The sequence below is a fragment of the Arachis hypogaea genome, chromosome 12, assembly GCF_003086295.3.
Source record: "Arachis hypogaea cultivar Tifrunner chromosome 12, arahy.Tifrunner.gnm2.J5K5, whole genome shotgun sequence".
NCBI lineage: Eukaryota > Viridiplantae > Streptophyta > Magnoliopsida > Fabales > Fabaceae > Arachis > Arachis hypogaea.
Genome location: NC_092047.1, coordinates 49,704,402 through 49,726,937, shown reverse-complemented (window position 1 = coordinate 49,726,937; position 22,536 = coordinate 49,704,402).

Here is a 22,536-nt window from a genome sequence, read left to right as displayed (position 1 = left end):
GTAACTGCTTCAACTAAAGATCCAAAGGCCCATATCCAAGACTTGAAGAGCCAACTAGAAGATCAGAAGAGTAGTATATATAGGAGTAGTTTTGAACTAGTAGGGAGCTTTTGGCATTTTGGAGAACTACACTCTGTATATTTTACTTTCTCTGCAACTTCTAGTTTTATTTTGAAAATGTACTTTTCATTTATGCTTTCTATTTCCAGAGCTATGAAAAACTAAACCCCTTTCATTGGTGATGAGCGGATAATTTATACGCTTTTTGGCATTATTTTTACATAGTTTTTAGTATGATTTAGTTAGTTTTTACTATGTTTTTATTAGTTTTTATGCAAAATTCACATTTCTGGACTTTACTATGAGTTTGTGTGAAAAAGGACTGCAGATGCTGTTGGATTCTAACCTCCCTACACTCGAAATATATTTTCTGGAGCTACAGAAGTTCAAATGGCGCGCTCTCAATTGCGTTGGAAAGTAGACATCCAGGGCTTTCCAGCAATATATAATAGTCTATACTTTTCCCAAGTTTAGATGATGCAAACTGGCGTTCAACGCCAGTTCTTTGCCCTATTCTGGCATTAAACGCCAGAAACAGGTTACAAGTTGGAGTTAAACGCCCAAAACAGGTTACAACCTGGCGTTTAACTCCAAAAACAGCCTAGGAATGTGTAAAGCTCAAGTCTCAGCCCAGCACACACCAAGTAGGCCCCGGAAGTGGATTTATGCACTATCTATCATAGTTTACTCATTTTCTGTAAACCTAGGTTACTAATTTAGTATTTAAACAACTTTTAGAGATTTTTATTTTGAATCTCATGATATTTTCACGTTTTACATTGTATCTCTATGGCATGAGTCTCTAAACTCCATGATTGGGGGTGAGGAGCTCTACTGTGTCTCGATGAATTAATGCAATTACTTCTTTTTTCTATTCAATCACGCTTGTTTCTGTTCTAAGATACTCGCTTGTACTTAACCATGATGAATGTGATGATCCGTGACACTCATCATCATTCTCAACCTATGAACGCGTGCCTGACAACCACTTCCGTTCTACCTTAGATTGAGTGTGTATCTCTTAGCCTCTTGGTTCATGATCAGAGTCTTCGTGGTATAGGCTAGGATTATTGGCGGCCATTCCTGAGATCCGGAAAGTCTAAACTTTGTCTGTGGTATTCTGAGTAGGATCTGGGATGGGATGACTGTGATGAGCTTCAAACTCACGAGTGCTGGGCGTAATGACAAACGCAAAAGGATCAATGGATCCTATTCCAACATGAGTGAGAACCGACAGATGATTAGACGTGCGGTGACAGCGCATTTGGACCATTTTCACTGAGAGGATGGATGGTAGCCATTGACAATGGTGATCCACCAACATACAGCTTGCCATGGAAGGAGACCTGCGTGCGTGAAGAAGAAGACAGTAGGAAAGCAGAGATTCAGAAGACAGAGCATCTCCAAAACCTCAATCTGTTCTTCATTACTGCATAACAAGTAACCTTTTTTTCATGTTATTTAGTTTTCATAAACAAAAGTAATTTTTATTATTAATCTCCAGACTAAGATTTACAAGATAACCATAGATTGATTCAAGCCAACAATCTCCATGGGATCGACCCTTACTCACGTAAGGTATTACTTGGACGACCCAGTGCACTTGCTGGTTAGTGGTACGAGTTGTGAAAAGTGTGATTTACAATTCGTGCACCAAGTTTTTGGCGCCGTTGCCGGGGATTGTTCGAGTTTGGAAAACTGACGGTTTATTTTGTTGCTTAGATTAGGAAAAATTTATCTTTTTAGTTTAGAGTCACTAAAATTGCGTCTTCTATTATTGTTTGTGGTTGAAAATTTTTTTTAATCCTTATTTTCTCTTTTTAAATTTTTCGAAAATTTTTCTAAACTAATAATTGAGTTTTTCTATTTGAGTTTAGTTTCATATTTTAAGTTTGGTGTCAATTGCATGTTTTTATTTTCTTTTAAATTTTTGAATTTGTTTTTATTATTCTTTCTTAATCTTCAAGTTGTTCTTGTTTATTTTCCTTGTTTGATCTTTAGTTTTTCTTCTATTGTGATTTTTCTTGTTTTTCTTGTGCATTTTCAAATTATTAGTATCCAAAATATAAAAAAAAAATTTACATTAAATATTTTTTTTAAAACACTTTAAACTTATAACTCAATTGGCTAGAGCATTGTGTTTATGTTCTTGATAATTGGGAATCTTCCTTTTAAAAATTTTTTAAAAATAATTTTTCTTTGATTAAATCTCATGTCAAACTTTTAAGTTTGGTGTTCTCTTGTTATTTTTTATTTTCGAAAACTCATTTTTTGTTTTCTAAAAGTTTTAAGTTTGGTGTTCTTTTTATGTTCTTGTGAGTCTTCAAAGTGTTCGTGAGGCTTCTTTGTGTTTCGATCTTAAAATCTTTAAGTTTGGTGTTCCTTGGTGTTTTCTCTCCAAAACTTTCGAAAAACAAGGAGCATTAGATCTAAAAATTTTAAGTCTTGTGTCATTTTATTGTTTTTCTCTTTCTTCATTAAAATCGAAAATATCTTTTCTCTTTATTTTAAATTGAATTTTCGAAAATTACTTTTAAAAATTCAGATTTTTATTTTAAAAATCAAATCTTTTCAAAATTCAAAATCTTTTTCAAAAATCATATCCAAAGTTTTTCAAATCTTCTCAATTAAGCAATTATTTTCATTTTCAAATTTATTTTTCTCTTGGTTTTCGAAATTTACATTTTAATTTCTAATTATTTTATTTTATTTTATCTTATTATTTTTATTTATCTTAATAATTTGGTTTGTTCTACTTCAATAAAATAAAAACAAAAATATATTTTCTTTGCAATTCAGATCAATTCCATTTTATCCATCATGGATCTAAGTGGAAATGAACAGTCCAGGAGGACTCTAGGATCATATGCTAATCCCACTACTACTGCATATGGGAGTAGTTTCTGTATACCTCCCATCAAAGCAGGCAGTTTTGAGCTAAATCCTCATCTCATTGTCATTGTGCAGCAAAACTGCCAGTATTCTGGTCTTCCACAGGAAGAACCTACTGAGTTTCTGGTACAATTCTTGTAAATTACTGACACAGTACGTGACAAAGAGGTAGATCAGGATGTATACAGACTGTTACTATTTTCGTTTGCTGTAAAAGTTCAAGCTAAGAGGTGGTTAAATAACCAACCCACAACAAGCATAAGAACATGGAAACAGTTATCAGACAAATTCCTGAATCAATACTTCCCTCCAAAAAGGATGACACAGCTAAGGCTGGACATCCAAGGCTTTAAACAAGAGGATAATGAATCCCTTTATAACGCCAGGGAGAGGTACAGAGGGATGCTAAGGAAATGCCCCCCTGAAATGTTTTCAGAGTGGGTGCAATTAGACATCTTCTACTATGGACTTACAGAAAGAGCTCAGATATCTCTAGACCACTCAGCTGGTGGATCTATACACATGAGAAAAACTATTGAAGAGGCACAAGAGCTTATTGATGTAGTTGCTAGAAATCAGCATCTGTACATAAGTAGTGGGTCCTCCATAAAAGAAGAAGCCAAAGCAGTGTCTACTGAACTTGGTCCTCCAGAACAAGTTGCTGAACTTAATCAACAATTGTCTTTTCTAACAAAATAGCTTGCAGAATTCAAGGAGATGTTACAAGACACTAAAAATGCTAATAAAAATATGGAAGCACAATTGAATCAGACAAAATAGCAGTTATCAAAGCAGATAATAGAAGAGTGCCAGGCAGTTCAATTAAGAAGTGGGAAAACATTAAATACATTACTTCAGAGCAGCAGAAAGCCAAGGAATGAACAACTGACAGAGGATGAACAAAATATTATCCAAAATCCCTCTGAGGACAGTTAGAGCCCAGAGAGGGACAACTCTGGCGTTCAAACGCCAGAAACAGGCAAGGAGTTGGCATCAAACGCCCAATGGAAGCTCAAGTCTAGCGTTCAAACGCCAGAAACAGGCAAGAAGTTGGCGTCCAATGCCAATCAAGCTTCTAACCCTAGCATCCAAATGCCAGTGAGGGATCAGACACACACAAGTGCTGATAGCAACCCTTCTAAAAAGGTTTCTCCAACCACCTCTGTAGGAAATAAATCTGCAGCAACTAAGGTTAAGGAATACAAAGCCAAGATGCCTTATCCTCCAAAACTCCGCCAAGAGGAGCAGGATAAGTAATTTGCCCGCTTTGCAGACTATTTTAGGACTCTTGAAATAAAGATTCCGTTTGCAGAGGCAATTGAGCAAATACCCTCTTATGCCAAGTTCATGAAAGAGATATTGAGTCATAAGAAGGATTAGAGAGAAACTGAAAGAGTTCTCCTCATTGAAGAATGCAGTGCAGTCATTCTGAAAAGCTTTCCAGAAAAGCTTAAAGATCCCACGAGCTTTGTGATACCATGCATATTAGAGGATAATTGCACCAAGACAGCTTTATGTGATCTTGGGGCAAGCATCAACCTAATACCTGCATCCACTATCAGAAAGCTTGGTTTAACTGAAGAAGTCAAACCAACCCGTATATGTTTCCAACTTGTTGATGGCTCCATTAAATACCCATCAAGCGTGATTGAAGACATGATTGTCAGGGTTGGGCCATTCGCCTTCCCCACTGACTTTGTAGTGTTGGAAATGGAGGAGCACAAGAGTGCTACTCTCATTCTAGGAAGACCTTTCCTAGCAACTAGACGAACTCTCATTGATGCCCAAAAGGGGGAAGTAACCCTAAGAGTCAATGAGGATGAGTTTAAGTTGAATGCTGTCAAAGCCATGCAGCATCCAGACACACCAAAAGACTGCATTAAAGTTGATCTTATTGACTCTTTCGTAGTGGAGATCAATATGGCTAAGAGTCTCGAATCAGAGCTGGAAGACATCTTTAAAGATGTTCAGCCTGATCTGGAGGATTCAGAGGAATTAAAAGAGCCTCTGAGACTTCCTCAAGAAGAGGAAAAACCTCCTAAATTTGAGCTCAAACCATTAACACCATCCCTGAAATATGCATTTCTGGGAGAAGGTGACACTTTTCTGGTGATTATAAGCTCTGCTTTAAATCCTCTGGAAGAGGAAGCGCTACTTCAAGTGCTAAGGACACATAAGACAGCTCTTGGGTGGTCCATAAGTGATCTTAAGGGCATCAGCCCAGCAAGATGCATGCACAAGATCCTATTGGAGGATGATGCTAAGCCAGTGATTCAACCTCAGAGGCGGCTAAATCCAGCCATGAAGGAAGTGGTGCAGAAAGAGGTCACCAAATTACTGGAGGCTGGGATTATTTATCCTATTTCTGATAGCCCCTGGGTGAGCCCTGTCTAAGTTGTCCCCAAAAAGGGAGGCATGACAGTGGTTCATAATGAAAAAAATGAACTAGTTCCTACAAGAACAGTTACAGGGTGGCGCATGTGTATTGACTACAGAAGGCTCAATACAGCCACCAGATGCTAGAAAGACTAGCAGGTCATGATTATTACTGCTTTTTGGATGGCTATTCAGGTTACAACCAAATTGCAGTAGATCCCCAGGATCAAGAGAAAACAGCATTCACATGTCCATCTGGAGTATTTGCCTACAGAAGGATGCCATTTGGGCTGTGTAATGCTCCTGCAACCTTTCAGAGATGCATGCTCTCTATTTTCTCTGATATGGTAGAAAAATTTTTGGAAGTCTTCATGGATGACTTCTCAGTATATGAAGACTCATTCAGCTCCTATCTTAATCACCTGACACTGGTTCTGAAAAGATGCCAGAGACTAACCTGGTTTTAAACTGGGAAAAATGTCACTTTATGGTGACTGAAGGGATTGTCCTTGGGCACAAGATTTTGAACAAGGGAATAGAGGTGGATCAATCTAAGGTGGAGGTAATTGAAAAATTACCACCACCTGTCAATGTTAAGGCAATCAGAAGCTTTCTAGGGCATGCAGGATTCTATAGGAGGTTTATAAAAGATTTTTCAAAAATTGCAAAACCCCTGAGCAACCTGCTAGCTGCTGACACGCCATTTATGTTTGACACAGAGTGTCAGCAGGCATTTGAAACTCTGAAAGCTAAGCTGGTCACAGCACCAGTTATTTCTGCACCAGACTGGACATTACCATTCGAACTAATGTGTGATGCCAGTGATCATGCCATTGGTGCAGTATTGGGGCAGAGGCATGACAAGCTTCTGCATGTCATTTATTATGCTAGCTGCGTTTTAAATAATGCCCAGAAAAACTACACAACCACAGAAAAAGAATTGCTTGCAGTGGTTTATGCTATTGACAAGTTCAGATTATACTTAGTAGGATCAAAAGTGATTGTGTACACTGACCATGCTGCTCTTAAATATCTACTTACAAAGCAGGATTCAAAACACAGGCTCATAAGATGGGTGTTGCTTCTGGAAGAGTTTGATATAGAAATAAGAGACAGAAAAGGGACAAAAAACCAAGTGGCTGATCATCTGTCCCAGATAGAACCAGTAGAAGGGGCGTCCTTTCCCTCTATTGAGATCTCTGAAACCTTTCTGGATGAGCATTTGTTCCCCATTCAGGAAACACCATGGTTTGCAGACATTGCAAACTATAAAGCTGCAAGGTTCATACCCAAGGAGTACAGCAGGCAACAAAAGAAAAAATTAATTACTGATGCAAAGTACTACTTGTGGGATGAACCCTATCTCTTTAATAGATGTGCAGACGGAATAATCCGAAGGTGTGTGCCTAGAGAAGAAGCACAGAAGATCTTATGGCATTGCCATGGGTCACAATATGGGGGCCACTTCGGAGGTGAGCGAACAGCCACCAGGATCCTCCAATGTGACTGGCCTACCCTCTATAGAGATTCTCGAGAGTTTATACGTAACTGTGACAGTTTCCAAAGAGCTGTTAATCTGCCTCATGGTTATGCCATGCCTCAACAAGGAATCTTGGAGATTGAGTTGTTTAATGTATGGGGTATTGACTTCATGGGGCCTTTCCTACCATCATACTTAAACACTTATATTCTGGTGGCAGTCGACTATGTATCCAAATGGGTAGAGGCCATTGCCACACCCACTAATGATAGTAAGACAGTGCTGAAATTCCTCTAGAAACATATCTTCAGCAGGTTTGGTGTCCATAGAGCACTAATTAGTGATGGGGCACTCACTTCTACAACAAACAGCTTTACTCTGCTATGGTCCGGTATAGAATTAGTCACAAGGTGGCAACTCCATATCATCCACAGACAAACGGGCAAGCTGAAGTCTCTAATAGAGAACTAAAAAGAATCCTGGAACGGACTATAAGCACCCGTAGACAAGATTGGGCAAGAAGCTTGGATGATGCTCTGTGGGCTTACAGAACAGCATTCAAGACTCCTATAGGGACCTCTCCATACCAGCTTGTGTATGGTAAAGCCTGCCATCTGCCCATGGAACTGGAACACAAAGCCTACTGGGCAACCAGATTCCTAAACTTTGATGCCAAATTAGCTGGAGAAAAAAGATTGCTCCATCTGAATGAGCTAGAGGAATTCAGACTCACTGCTTTCGAAAATGCCAAGCTTTACAAAGAGAAAGCAAAAAGGTGGCATGACAGAAAGCTGTCATCTAGAGTCTTTGAACCAGGACAGAAGGTTCTGCTGTTTAACTCTAGGCTCAGGCTATTCCCCGGGAAACTGAAATCCCGGTGGAGGGGACCCTATGTGATCACAAATGTGTCACCATATGGCTATGTGGAGCTTCAAGACATTGATTCTAATAAGAAGTTCATTGTTAATGGACAAAGAATCAATCATTATCTTGAAGGCAATGTTGAGCAAGAGTGCTCAAGGCTGAGGCTAGATTAAAAGCTCAGCAAGGTCTAGCTAAAGACAATAAAGAAGCGCTTGCTAGGAGGCAACTCAACCATTAGCAAAGCTTTTTATTTATTTAATTATCTATTTTTAGTTATAAAAGTTTAATATAAATAATCTTCAAGGTAAAGAATCAATTGCATAAGTTCACAGGGTTACAGAAGGATTCAGAATACAAAATAGGGAGAAAGAGCTCACTGGCAAGAAAACGCCAGTAAGAGGTATATTTGGGCGTTAAACGCCCAAAAGAAGCATCTACTAGGCGTTTAACGCCAGTAATGATACCATTCTGGGCGTTTAACGCCATACCTGCAGCATCCTGGGCGTTCAGAAAAATGCCCAGTGACGAAAGATATCTTAATCATAAAATTAAATCTTTCTCAATTCTTCTTCAACCTCTTCTCAAATCTTTTTCGAAACAAATCTATCTTTTTCAATTTTTTTTTCAAAATCATCAATATCTTTTTCAAATCTTCACAATATTTTTAGATCAAATCTATCTTTTTCAAATATCTTTCATATCTTTTCAATTTTAAATTACATCTTTTCCTATCATACTTATCTTTTCCAAATCACATTTTCTATCTTATCTTTTTCAAAAATTTTCAAAACCCACCCCCTTTCCCTTTAAATCCTCGTTCGGCCTCCCCCTCTCTTCTACAATTCGAACTTGGCTCTCCCTCTATCCCTCTCCTTTCTTTTCTTTTGCTTGAGGATAAGCAAACCTCTAAGTTTGGTGTGTTTATCCGTGATCACTAAGCCAATACCCCCCAAGATCATGGCTCCTAAAGAAAAACAAACCAACTCAAGAGGCAAGAAAGGGAATATTCCAAAACCACTTTAGAATCAAGAGAAGTTCTTAACCAAAGAAAATTCAGACCATTACTACAAAATAATGGGTCTAAGGTCAGTGATCCTGGAAGTTAAATTCGATCTGAAAGAAGACGAATATCCGGAGATCCAAGAGGAAATTCGAGACAGGAGCTGGAAAGTCCTAGCTAATCCTGAAACAAAGGTGGGAAGAAACATGGTTCAGGAATTCTACTCTAATCTGTGGCAAACAGACAGGCAGAGAATACCTGGAACCGCATTCTATGACTATCAAACTCTGGTCAGAGGGAAGATTGTTCACACCCACCCTGACAAAATAAGGGAGATCTTCAAGCTGCCTCAACTGCAAGATGATCCAGACTCCTTTAATAGGAGAATGATGAGACCAAATCAGAGCTTGGACAAAATCTTAGAGGACGTATGCCTCCCTGGAGCCAAATGGACAACCAACACAAAGGGTGTCCCAAACCAACTCAAAAGAGGAGATTTCAAACCAGTCGCCAGAGGGTGGCTGGACTTCATTGGGCACTCTATATTGCCCACTAGCAACCACTCTGAAGTCACCATCAAAATAGCAGTGATAATTCATTGCATTATGCTGGGAAAAGAAGTGGAAGTTCATCAGCTGATTTCTTGTGAGCTTTACAAAATTGCAAACAAGAACTCCAAAGATGCCAAATTGGCTTATCCAAGCTTGATCTCTCTGTTATGCAAAGATGCTGGGGTAAAAATGGGAGTAGATAAGTATATCTCAGTTGAGCAACCAATCACAAAAAAATCAATGGAAGGACAAGTGTAGGACGACCCCATCAAGAGGAGAGCACAGGAGTTCCTCCCAGAAATTCCTCAAATTGAATACTGGGAGCGCCTAGAAGCATCTGTCACCAAGTTGCAAGAAGCTGTGGACCAACTGAAGGAAGAACAGCAAAATCAAAATAGCATGCTCTGCAAACTGCTTAGGGAACAAGAAGAGCAAGGGAGTGAACTGAAAGAGCTGAAGCGCCAGAAGCTATCTCTTGAAGGGCCAAGCACCCCACAGACTAAAGAGGCATCTACCTCCCAAAGCAAAGGTTGTTGAGTCCTAACTCTATGATAACATTTTATCTATTTTAAAAGTACATGAGTATTAGAATTAGAGTCATTTTTCTTTATATCTTTAATTTCCTTTTTTTTATTACTAATTGTCTGCTTTTTATGCCTATTTTATATTATTTCTATTAAATAATGAATAAAGATTAGAGTCTATGCCTTAAGGTTATGAATGTCCTATAAATCCATCACCTTTCTTAAATGAAAAATGTTTTAATTACAAAAGGACAAGAAGTACATGGTTTCGAATTCATCCTTGAAATTAGTTTAATTATTTTGATGTGGTGACAATACTTTTTGTTTTCTGAATGAATGCTTGAACAGTGCATATGTCTTTTGAATTTGTTGTTTATGAATGTTAAATATATTGGCTCTTGAAAGAATGATGAAAAGGAGAAATGTTATTGATAATCTGAAAAATCATAAAATTGATTCTTGAAGCAAGAAAAAGCAGTGAATACAAAAGCTTGCAAAGAAAAATGGCGAAAAAAAAAAGAGAAAGAAAAAGAAAAAGCAAGCAGAAAAAGCCAAAAGCTCTTTAAACCAAAAGGCAAGAGCAAAAAGCCAAGAGCCCTTAAAACCAAAAGGCAAGGGTAAAAAGGATCCAAGGCTTTGAGCATTAATGGATAGGAGGGCCTAAAGGAATAAAATCCTGGCCTAAGCGGCTAAACCAAGCTGTCCCTAACCATGTGCTTGTGGCGTGAAGGTGTCAAGTGAAAACTTGAGACTGAGCGGTTAAAGTCAAGGTCCAAAGCAAAAACAGAGTTTGCTTAAGAACCCTGGACACCTCTAATTGGGGACTTTAGCAAAGTTGAGTCACAATCTGAAAATGTTCACCCAGTTATGTGTCTATGGCATGTATGTATCCGGTGGTAATACTGGAAAACAGAGTGCTTAGGGCCACGGCCAAGACTCATAAAGTAGCTGTGTTCAAGAATCAACATACGGAACTAGGAGAATCAATAACACTATCTAAATTCTAAGTTCCTATAGATGCTAATCATTCTGAACTTCAATGAATAAAGTGAGATGCCAAAACTATTCAAGAGGCAAAAAGCTACTAGTCCTGCTCATCTGATTGGATCTAATTTTATTGATATTTTGGAACTTATAGTATATTCTCTTCTTTTTATCCTATTTGATTTTCAGTTGCATGGGGACAAGCAACAATTTAAGTTTGGTATTGTGATGAGCGGATAATTTATACGCTTTTTGGCATTGTTTTTACATAGTTTTTAGTATGATTTAGTTAGTTTTTACTATGTTTTTATTAGTTTTTATGAAAAATTCACATTTTTGGACTTTACTATGAGTTTGTGTGTTTTTCTATGATTTCAGGTATTTTCTGGCTGAAATTGAGGGACCTAAGTAAATTCTGATTCAGAGGCTGAAAAAGGACTGCAGATGTTGTTGGATTCTGACCTCCCTACACTCAAAATAGATTTTCTGGAGCTACAAGAGTCCAAATGGCACGCTCTCAATTGCGTTGGAAAGTACACATCCGGGGCTTTCCAGCAATATATAATAGTCCATACTTTGCCAAAGTTTAGATGACGCAAACTGGCGTTCAACGCCAGTTCTCTGCCCTATTCTGGCATTAAACGCCAGAAACAGGTTACAAGTTGGAGTTAAACGCCCAAAATAGGTTACAACCTGGAGTCTCAGCCCCATCACACACCAAGTGGGCACCGGAAGTGGATTTATGCACTATCTATCATAGTTTACTCATTTTCTGTAAACCTAGGTTACTAATTTAGTATTTAAACAACTTTTCAAGATTTATTTTGATCATGACATTTTCACGTTTTACATTGTATCTCTACGGCATGAGTCTCTAAACTCCATGATTGGGGGTAAGGAGCTCTGCTGTGTCTCGATGAATTAATGCAATTACTTATGTTTTCTATTCAATCACGCTTGTTTCTGTTTTAAGATACTCGCTTGTACTTAACCGTGATGAATGTGATGATCCGTGACACTCATCATCATTCTCAACCTATGAACGTGTGCCTGACAACCACTTCAGTTCTACCTTAGATTGAGTGTGTATCTCTTAGCCTCTTGTTCATGATCAGAGTCTTCGTGGTATAGGCTAGGATTATTGGCGGCCATTCCTGAGATCCGAAAAGTATAAACCTTGTCTGTGGTATTCCGAGTAGGATCTGGGATGGGATGACTGTGATGAGCTTCAAACTCATGAGTGCTGGGCATAGTGACAGACACAAAAGGATCAATAGATCCTATTCCAAAATGAGTGAGAACCGACAGATGATTAGCCGTGCGGTGACAACGCATTTGGACCATTTTCACTGAGAGGACGGATGGTAGCCATTGACAACGGTGATCCACCAACATACAGCTTGCCATGGAAGGAGACCTGCGTGCGTGAAGAAGAAGACAGTTGGAAAGCAGAGATTCAGAAGACAGAGCATCTCCAAAACCTCAATCTGTTCTTCATTACTACATAACAAGTAACATTTATTTCATGTTATTTAGTTTTCATAAACAAAAGTAATTTTTATTATTAATCTCTTGACTAAGATTTACAAGATAACCATAGATTGATTCAAGCCAACAATCTCGGTGGGATCGACCCTTACTCATGTAAGGTATTACTTGGACGACCCAGTGCACTTGCTGGTTAGTGGTACGAGTTGTGAAAAGTGTGATTTACAATTCGTGCACCAATTGGGTTAGGGAACTCTGTTGTAATTTGATGGATCAATAATAATTTTCATTATTCTTCTTTTTCTTTTCTCTTGATTTTACTAGAAATCTTTCAATCTTTATCCTATTGGGTAGTTGTCTTGGAAAAAAAGCTATTCATACTTGGATTTCTTCGGAACCTTGGAAGAGGAATGAAGAGATCATGCTAGAAATGCTTTCTCATGTTGGACCAAATTGGGGTTTGGATGGATATATTGACATATAATCCTACCAACACTTTGATTTGGGAATACATGTGGTATAATCAGTGACCATACTTCATCTCTTCTCATGAGCAATTAGACCAAGGAATTGGCTATTGATCAAGATTTGACAGATTGGGTTGCCAAGGAATTGGAATCTAATCACTTAAGATTGCCAAGAAGATCAATGAATACATTGATTGAGGAAAAGATGAGAATGAACTTGATCCAGAGAATACAACATCTCCTGAGCCCAATGAATCCCTCATTTCTGATCTTACCCATTTTCTTTACTTTCTGCCATTTACTTTTATGTTTATTTCCCCAAATCCCCATTTAAGATTCTGCAATTTACTTTCCGCCATTTACATTTTGCTCTTTATTTCCAGCATTTATACTTTCTGTTATTTACTTTCCCGCCATTTACATTTCTGCAAATATCAACTCAATTTCTGCTTAGCTCAACTAGAACATTCCTCTGATTAAAGTTACTTGACTAATCAATCCCTGTGGGATTCAACCTCACTCTATTGTGAGTTTTTACTTGACAACAATTCGGTATACTTGCCGAGGAAAATTTGTTGAGAGACAAGTTTCCATGCATCAGCTATACATCTATTTGGCTAATTGCTTATATCATATTACATCTGTTTTTCAGGATGTCAGATAAAGGAAAAGCTATTGCCACTACTTCAAAGAAGAGAAAGCGCTCTAAAGCCTCTACCCCTTCACCTTATGCGAACTATGCTAAGGACCCTCTGAATGATGTGGACGAAGAGAATCAGCTACTCCCATCCACTGATCCAATCAAGTTTCCCAACCTCTACTGTGAGCTTCGCTTCCCACTCAAATTTCGGAAGGCAAACCTAAATATTGAAAAGAAACTGGTCCTTCCCAATGATGTGAGATGCGCCATCAACAGCCATATTCTGGAGTTGGGATTGGACTTTGTTGATAGAGACTTGGGGAGGATTAACATCTCATGGGTGAGAGAATTCTACTGCAACTTCTTTCGTGCCAATCTTGATTCAGTTCAAGTGAGGGGTAGAGAGATTTTGATCACTGAGGTAGCTATTGAGGAGGCATTGCTTTGCCGACTTCGTCCTGATGACACATGCGCCTATAAGCAGGCAGAGGTGGCCATCCACTGCATGACATTTGATTATGAGACGCTGAAGCGCGTGATTGCCTCACCTGATGCCCCTTGGGTGATGGATTCTGGGAACAAGAAGCCCAAGGGGATGTTATTCGCTTATCTGTCGAGAGAGGCCAAGACTTGGCAGCATATATTCGCCCACTATGTCTTCTCCACCACTCACTTCTCAGAGATTCCTATGGATATGCTAGTTCTGATTGGTTGTGTGATGGAGGGGAAGTAGGTAAACTTCCCCCGTTTGATCAGGCAGAGTATGTGGCGCGCTCACATTCGTGGCCTGCTGCCATTTCCTACATTAGTTACCAACATAGTGGCACTAGCTGATGTCCCATGGGAGGATGATGACGTGACACCACCACCCCCAGATGACGACGACAAGGAGGTTACTATTCCATGGGGTGGGTGGGTGCATGAGAAGCCTCTACCTAGACGCCGTTCTCGAGCCAGAGTAGTGGTGGAGGCAGCTCAGCCCTCATTATCAGCAGTAGCAGCAGGACCCCCTCTACTTCAGTAGCCGCAGCATCCTTACCACCACCACCAGCACTTGAGCTGATTTACCTGTTGGTACAGTGCCTATTTCGCTTCATGGAGCGCAGCAAGCATCGTATCATACAACGTTTCGATCGCATAGACCAGGTGTTCATATCACAGGGCATCGAGCTACCACCACTCCCGGACTCTTCCGCCTCTGACGAGCAGGATCAGGAGGAGGAACATACTGAGGAGCCGATTCAGCAGGAGGCACCACCAGAGACACAGACCACCACTGAGGTCCAGCAGCCTCCTGAGGAGCCACAGCCTGAGCCTGAGCCACAGCCCGGCGCGATTGTTGACCCCCATCCCGAGCTTCAGCAGTAGCATCGAGGACGATGCTTCATCCTAAAGTGTGGGGAGGTCACCGTTCGTGACCGGTGTATTGCATTTATGTGGTGAACTTTCAGACATCCATTTCTACTTTCTGCTACTTTATTTTATTTTGCACTTTATCTTTGAGATCATTTTGGGATTACTGTACATATTTGTCATTGTAGATACCCTTATTTTGGTTGATGTACACTTTTATTATTATATACATATATGTTGCATTTTGGCTTTTGATTGTGATTTGATAATTTTTGGATTGTTAGAACTTAGTTGACCCATTTTGTATAAGAATTATGTTTTGATTGAAAAGAGGGTAAATTAGAAAAAATTTTTAAAGGAAAAATTTTTAAAATTTTCTAAATCACAACATTGCATTAGAATAAGCTTAGTCAATATGATGAAAATTTCCAAGAATTTCATTTCTAAGGCACCACCCCAATTGGTTGAAATTTTTTTTTTGGAACTTGCTTGATTAATATACTTTGTGGATCATGTTTTGAGCTAAGAACACAAGCATGAGAGTTTTGAGCCTAATTATGTGGTTGCATCATATAACCACTTATTTTCATTCTTGTGTGCATTATTCTCTTCCTATGATTGTAATCTTTGATTTGTCTGATTCTTTATGTCCATTATCTTGAGTATACATGCATTTATATGATTGAGGCCATTGTTCAAATAGCTCTCTTACCCAAATAGCCTACCTTTTATCTTCTATTGCTAGCCAATTTTGAGCCTATGCTTAACCCATTTGTTCTTAATCGTAGCACATTACAAGCCTATGTGAAAAACAATAAATGTCCCTTGTTTGGATCTTTGATTAGCTTAGGCTAGTGAGAGTGTTCATCATTAAAATTTGGGAAAGTTGGGTACATTTGGTAGAGATAAAAGAATTCTTTGTAGTTGTGTGAAAATCTTGAGAATTGGTGCATACTCATGTAGTAATCATGTGTAAACCATATACATTGATATCCTTGTATATATTTTAGCTAAAAAAAAAAGAATTGCAATAAAAAGGGGACAAAAATACCCCAAAGTTCAAGGCTTAATAATGATCAATGTATGTGTGTGGTGATCAAAAGAGAATGCATGCGTGTATGTAAAAGTGAAGAATGGGTAGTTAGGATTGTTTGGAATTGTATAGATTGTCATAGCTTAGGTGGGAAGTTTAAGTTAATCAAAGATTCAAATTTGAAGCTCACTTGACCATATGCATTCTACCTTGACCCTAACCCCATTACAACCTATGCGAAAGTCCTCATGATATTTGTATGCATGCATAAAGTAATTGTTGATTGTTAGATGAAAAATAAATCTTGGAAAGCATGATTGGGGGAGAATTGAGTGAATCAACCCCATACATTTGAGTGCTTAGAGCAATTATATATCCAGCAAGGGTTCGATCGCTCAATTATATGTTTCCACCCATGATCATCTTCTCTTGCAAGTTTGTAAGATCTTTCAATGTTTCAATCCAATTGTGGTTTTCTTTGATTGCTAATGCCTTAGCCCTTGTGCTTGCATGTGTATTCTTGGAGATTAATTTATTTTGACTGAACCATTGCATTCATGTAAATAGGTTACATATAGATAGATTGCATTTAGTAAGTATGCGTTGAATAAAAGTTGATACCATTTGCTTCTTTCTTGATTTTAGCATGAGGACGTGCTCAGTTTAAGTGTGGAGAGATTTGATAAACCCCGATTTTGTGGTTTATATCGTGCTTATTTTAGGGGATTTTACCACCTTTTCCCACATTTATTCAATGAAATAGCATGGTTTTGTAATTCTCCCTTTAATTGTGCTTAAGTGTAGAAACATGCTTTTTAGGCCCTTAAATTGGTGATTTTGATTCACTTTAATTCCATTCGATGCCTTGATGTGTTTGTTAAGTGATTTCAGGTTCATAAGGCAAGTATTGAATGGAAGAAATGAGGAGAAAAACATATAAAGTGGAGAATACATGAAGAAACAAAGATTTGGGGATGCATCAATGGGCACGCACGTGGAGAAGTTATTTCATATAAAGACGCGCACGCGTACAAGGCGCGCACGCGCAAAAGTAATTTCACATAAGGATGCACACGCGTACATGCCGCGTACGCGTGGATTAAGAAACAGCCAACCGACGCGCACGCGCACATGGCGCGCACGCGCCGATACTTTCACGTGGCCCACTTAAAGGCAAAATGCTGGGGGGCAATTTTTGAGCTGGCCAGGCCCAAATCTAGCTTGTTTCTGAGTGTATTTCATGCAGAATTAAAGTCCAAGCAAACGGGGAGCAATTAGTTAGTCAACATGAGCCTTTAGTTAGATTTCTAGAGAGAGAAGCTCCCTCTTCTCTCTAGAATTAGGTTAGGATTAGGTTAAATTGTTATAGATCCATGTTTAATTCCTTGCTTTCTGGTGAGAGGAACTTTTGCGTGGTCTAGAAAATTGCGGATAAATCCTCGTTGCAAGTATAGTTTCTAAACCTTCAAAAGTCCTTTCATACAAACGTTTTGGGTGTCACAAGTAACAAACCCCTTTAAAAATTGTTAACCGAGTATTCAAACCTCGGGTCGCCTTCTCAAGGAACTGCGAGGAAGTATGTTCTTATTATTGGCTATAAAGGTTGTAATTGGGGTTTAGAAGATGAGAAGCAAGTAATTTGAATGACAAGTAAAGTAAATGGCAATTAGAATAAATACATACTGTAAAGCAGATTTTTGGCAAGGTAAGAGAAGTTGGAGGTCCAACGTAGTTATCTCTCTCAACTATAATGAAAGTTGAATCTAAACTCCACTTGATCAACCTGTACTAGGGCAAAGGAAAGTCAAGGGACTAATTAAATTGACCTTTGAATCCTATTTATTTCCTAAGAAAAAGTTGGGATTACTTAAGTTCAGCTCAATTAGCAAGATAACGATTATCAATTATGTTGAGTTTAATAACTGTTGAGTTACTGAATTCTTAACCAGGACCAAAAGGGAAAAAAGTAAAATTGATGGAATAATAAAAATATCCTTAGATGGGAAGCAATAGTAACTTAAATCAAAGAGAACAATCGTAAAATGAAAATACCTCAAATATTATTAATTCAAATAACAGTCTGCAACATGGGAGAAATTCATAAATCACTGGTCAATTCAAGTGTTAGAATAAATAAAAGTAAAAGGAAGCTAAAACAAAGAAACGTAAAACCTGGATTGAGAGTCACTCTTAAAACAAGAAGAAATCCTAAATCCTAAGAGAGAGAGAGGAGAAGATCTCCCTCTCAACTAAATCTAAATCATTGAAAAGTAAAAATATGCGAGCTCTCTTTGAATGGGTGCATTCCCACACTTTATAACCTCTGGTCTATGCTGTCTGTACTTGGATCTGGGCCAAAAAGGGCTTCAGAAATCGCTATGATCGTTTTCTGCAATTTCTGGTGCGTGGCCTCTGTCACGCGTCCGCGTGGGTCATGCGGTCGCGTAATTTGGAGCTTTTCCTTGCCACGCGGTCGCGTCAGTCATGCGGCCGCGACGCTGCTGATTCGTGCTTGGCACACGATCGCGTCATCCATGCGATCGCGTGGATACCAGTTTCCTTAAATCTCCGTTTTGCTTTCTTCTTCCATTTTAGTATGTTTCCTTTTCCATCCTTTAAGTCATTCTGCCTTAGAAAATCTGAAACTACTCAACACACTAATCACGGCATCGAATGGAAATAAAGGTAATTAAAATAATTAATTTTTAAAGCTTAGGAAACATGTTTTTCAATTACATCACATAATAAGGAAGGGAAAGTAAAACCATGCAATTAATGTAAATAAGTAGGTGAGGGATTGTATAAATCACTCAAATTAAGCACAAAAGAACTCATGAAATATGGGTTTATCACTTTCATCTTGTTTCTTTTATAGTTTCTCATGTTCATATCTTGATCTCTTTAGTTGTAATGTTAATTTCTCATTTTGTCTTCCTTTATGATGATGAACTCATATTGGATTTGGTTTACAATTAATGCAATTTGATGTTGATATTTCTTTCATGTTGATCCTGCTTGCTATTGTTGAGTTCTTGCTGATAATAGTTATGGGTCTCCTTAATTTTAGCATTTTGTGATGATTTTTTTTAGAGCATATTAGGTGTTTGATATAATGCTTTCAATAGTTTTCGAGTAGTTCTCTTGACCCTTGGCCTAGGCTAAGGGGATTGAGTGATCTTGAGTCCTTGGGCTTTGTTGAATTGGTAATTTTAGAACCCTTGGGGATCAATTTCATAACCATTGACTCTAACCTACTACTAAGTCAATTAGTAGCTAGGTTGGGACTTATGGATTGCTGTTGATCAAGCCATTTGACGTACTCCAAGCCTAGGAATAGACATCACGTACTTAAGGCTTTAGTGAGTAGACCTAATGAGCTCGGTTCCGCATAATTATCAATACGTGGATTGTTGACAAGGATAGTGATCTCGATTATCTAAGTTTTAGCCAAGAGTTCTTTATTTTACCTTCTTTAATTGCTTGCTTGATTTACGCATTTTGCTCATTTAATTTCTTGACCTTTTACCAACCAAACCACCTTTTACCCCTTCATAGCTAATAATTGACCACTTCATTGCTATCCTCGTGAGACGACCCGAAGTCTAAATACTTCAATTAATTCTTATTTGGGGTTTGTTCTTTGTGACAACCAAAATTTTTGATGTGAGAATTGTTTATTGGTTTGGAGCTATGCTCAGAATGAAGTAATTCTTTTCTATAAGAAGAAAATCTAGACCATCGAGCAAATCTCATTATCAGCCCACTACAGAGTATTATATATCGTTAGAAAGCTATGAATGTCATATTTCTAATGCAACTGGAATCATCTCAATTGGACCTTTGTAACAAAAGTTATGCTCCTTTGAAGGGGACAGGTTCGCTGGCATTGTCTCTGGCGTTAGTGTGCTTAACACAGCCACTAACGTCAGCATTAATGGCGTTAATGATGCCAGGTTCTGAAGCTCAAATTTAATGTCCATCCCAAACTATTATATATTTTTTGAAAGTCTTGAATGTCTACTTTCCAATGACTTTGGAAGCGCATCATTTGGAGCTCTACAGCTCGCGTTACACTTCTTGGAAGGTGAAGAGGTCAGCTGGCCTTACTACAGGTTGATACCATGTTTATCGTCGTACTTTTGGGGCAGGTTTTCTCTCTCAAATTTGGTGTCCACCATGTAGTGCCATATATGCTTGGAAAGCTCTAGATTCCTACTTTCCCATGCCACTGGAATCATCTCAATTGGAGATTTGTGGCTCAAGTTATTCTTGTTTGAAGAAGACATGGTCAGACTGCCAGGTGAGATATTGCCCATGTTATTGCCCACGTTAGTGGCACTAACGGGGCCACTAACGTGGGCTTCTCTGGTCATTCTTAACGTTAGTGGCATTAACTATGCCACTTACATTGCCAAGCTCCCTTTCTTCCACGTTAGTGCCCACATTAGTGGCACTAACGGGGCCACTAACGTGGGCTTATATATCCTTCGAAGACGTTAGTGGCATGCCACTAACTTGGCTCTTTCTCCTTTTGTCCACGTTAGTGGCACTAACGTGGGTCTTTCCTCTGCTTCTTCATTTCTCTGCTTCAACTTTTAAGCTCCTTTCTTCTTTGATGCTTGTTTTCTGCTTTTTACTTCCTTTTTCCACCAATTTTTGCAAAATAGATCAACTGAAAAAGATGAAAGTAATCTATGATTTAAGCACAAAAATACTCAATAATTAAGCATGATTAGTGAAAATTAAAGGTGAAAAACCATAGAAAAACAAGTCATGATACCTTGGCATCACAACACCAAACTTAAATCTTGCTTATCCCCAAGCAAGAAGAGAATCATGTAATAAGGTTTAACAATCTAAGGTAAGAAGAATGGTAGTGTAATGTTCATGGTTAGCTAGTTTTCTTATGCATGCTATAATCACAAAAGAGATTCACATGATTGATGCTTCTATCTAGCTCATTTTATGGAATATTTTTCTTTATGTTCCTTCCTTGAAGCAAGCTTTTCATTCTCCTTTTAGCTTATCTTTTTGGGTGCTTCGCACCAAGAGTTAAAAGCAAATCTATGACTCTAAATGCTTTTATTCAAGTATTACCACTTGATTCATAAGCACCACAAGTATTTAATTAGAGGACTCTTTTAGCTCATTTTGTTTCTTGTCTTCTTGACTTTCTAATCATTGATGCTCAGAGCATTGAGCTTTAAGGGAGTGCTTTTGCACTTGAGTCTAACCTTGACTCTAAGTGTTTTGTTTTCAAACTTTTTGCTTGATACATAAACACCACAAGTACTTGACAAATGAATTATCATTGGTACTCAGAGCCTTTAGCTTTCTTGTAATGACCCAACTTCCAATACGTCATGATCGTACCAAAAGTAAGGCATTACTGACCTGCTTCCCTTATTAACTATTTAATATTGAGCCTTTAGTTCGATATCATGTTTCAGTTTTACTAGAAAATGCCAGAAAATTTTGTTTTTATTTATTAAAATCATATAGCAAACATCACCAAGTAATAATAATCACATAATTATTAATAATAATATCTGTCATACAAAAGATTTTAAATAAAACTCAGATACAAATCCTATCCCTCTGTATAAAATAAAAATCTTAAGCAATAAGGGCGAGGGAACTCTATGAAAGCAAATTAACTCACACTTAACTCATAAATAAATTCTATAATCGCCCACAGCTTCACACTGTGTCTTCGAACCTGTGTCACTGAAAAAGGTGGAAGGTTTTGGGGTGAGAACAAACCACATGTTCTCAGTAGGGAATGGGAATGCCGTAAAAATAATGAAATAAAATACAAATAATTAACATACTCAAGGAAACTATATTTCATCAAACATTTTGGATATACTCTTAGCTTTACTTTAACTAATTAATCACTTCTTTCGAAGACTCTAAACTCAAAACAGATCTCAATGACAAGATTAATTATATCAATCATTTTTTAGCCACTTAATTAATTCTCAATCACAATGTCAATTATTAATCTCTTTAAAACATTCAGAAACTAAAAGTACAAGCAAGGTATTTAATTCAACATACAAACAAATCACAACAAGACAAGCACCACAATTACAAAGAAATAAAACAAGCAAACACAATCAAATGCAGATGCGCAAATAAGGATGATGCATGTCTAGCCCTAGTGCAGGTAATGAGCTCATCTGTCGGTTACATACCCGCTCCCGACGTTACCTAGCAACCTCTGTCTGGATAGGGCTTTCCTGTTGGCAATATTCACTGTAAGCAACCTTTGTCTTGCAGGGCAGCACTTATTAGCCGATATACGCCCAACACACTCACTGTAAGCAACCTCTGTCTTACAGGAGCACACTAATCTCGAAACCTCTGTAAGCAACCTCCGTCTTATAGCAAAGCATTATAGCAAGGTATCCCAGGAAAGCGTTCTCAGTGGTTGTACCACCATCTATCTAACTGCCTTTACGCAGCAGATCATCACATAATCATTCTCATTATCATTATTCATTATCATTCTCATTATTCATAATCACTTTCACATTCTTATGCAATACCTCTTTCTTTCTCTGTTCAATCATACTATACAAACTTTACATCTTTCACTTTTACAACATCTTAGCTCAAATCATTTCTCTTTATCATTCGAATTCAAATATTATAAATTCACCAAACTCCTGAAAAGTAATCCTTTATTTCAAGCCCAAAACATAACTCTTTTCATGTTAAATTAAATTCAAAACATAATTCCTTTCTTAAATAATTCAAACTTGAAATATAAACCTTTCCTTGGTAATTCCAAATTCAAAATAGTATAATTCTTTTCTCAT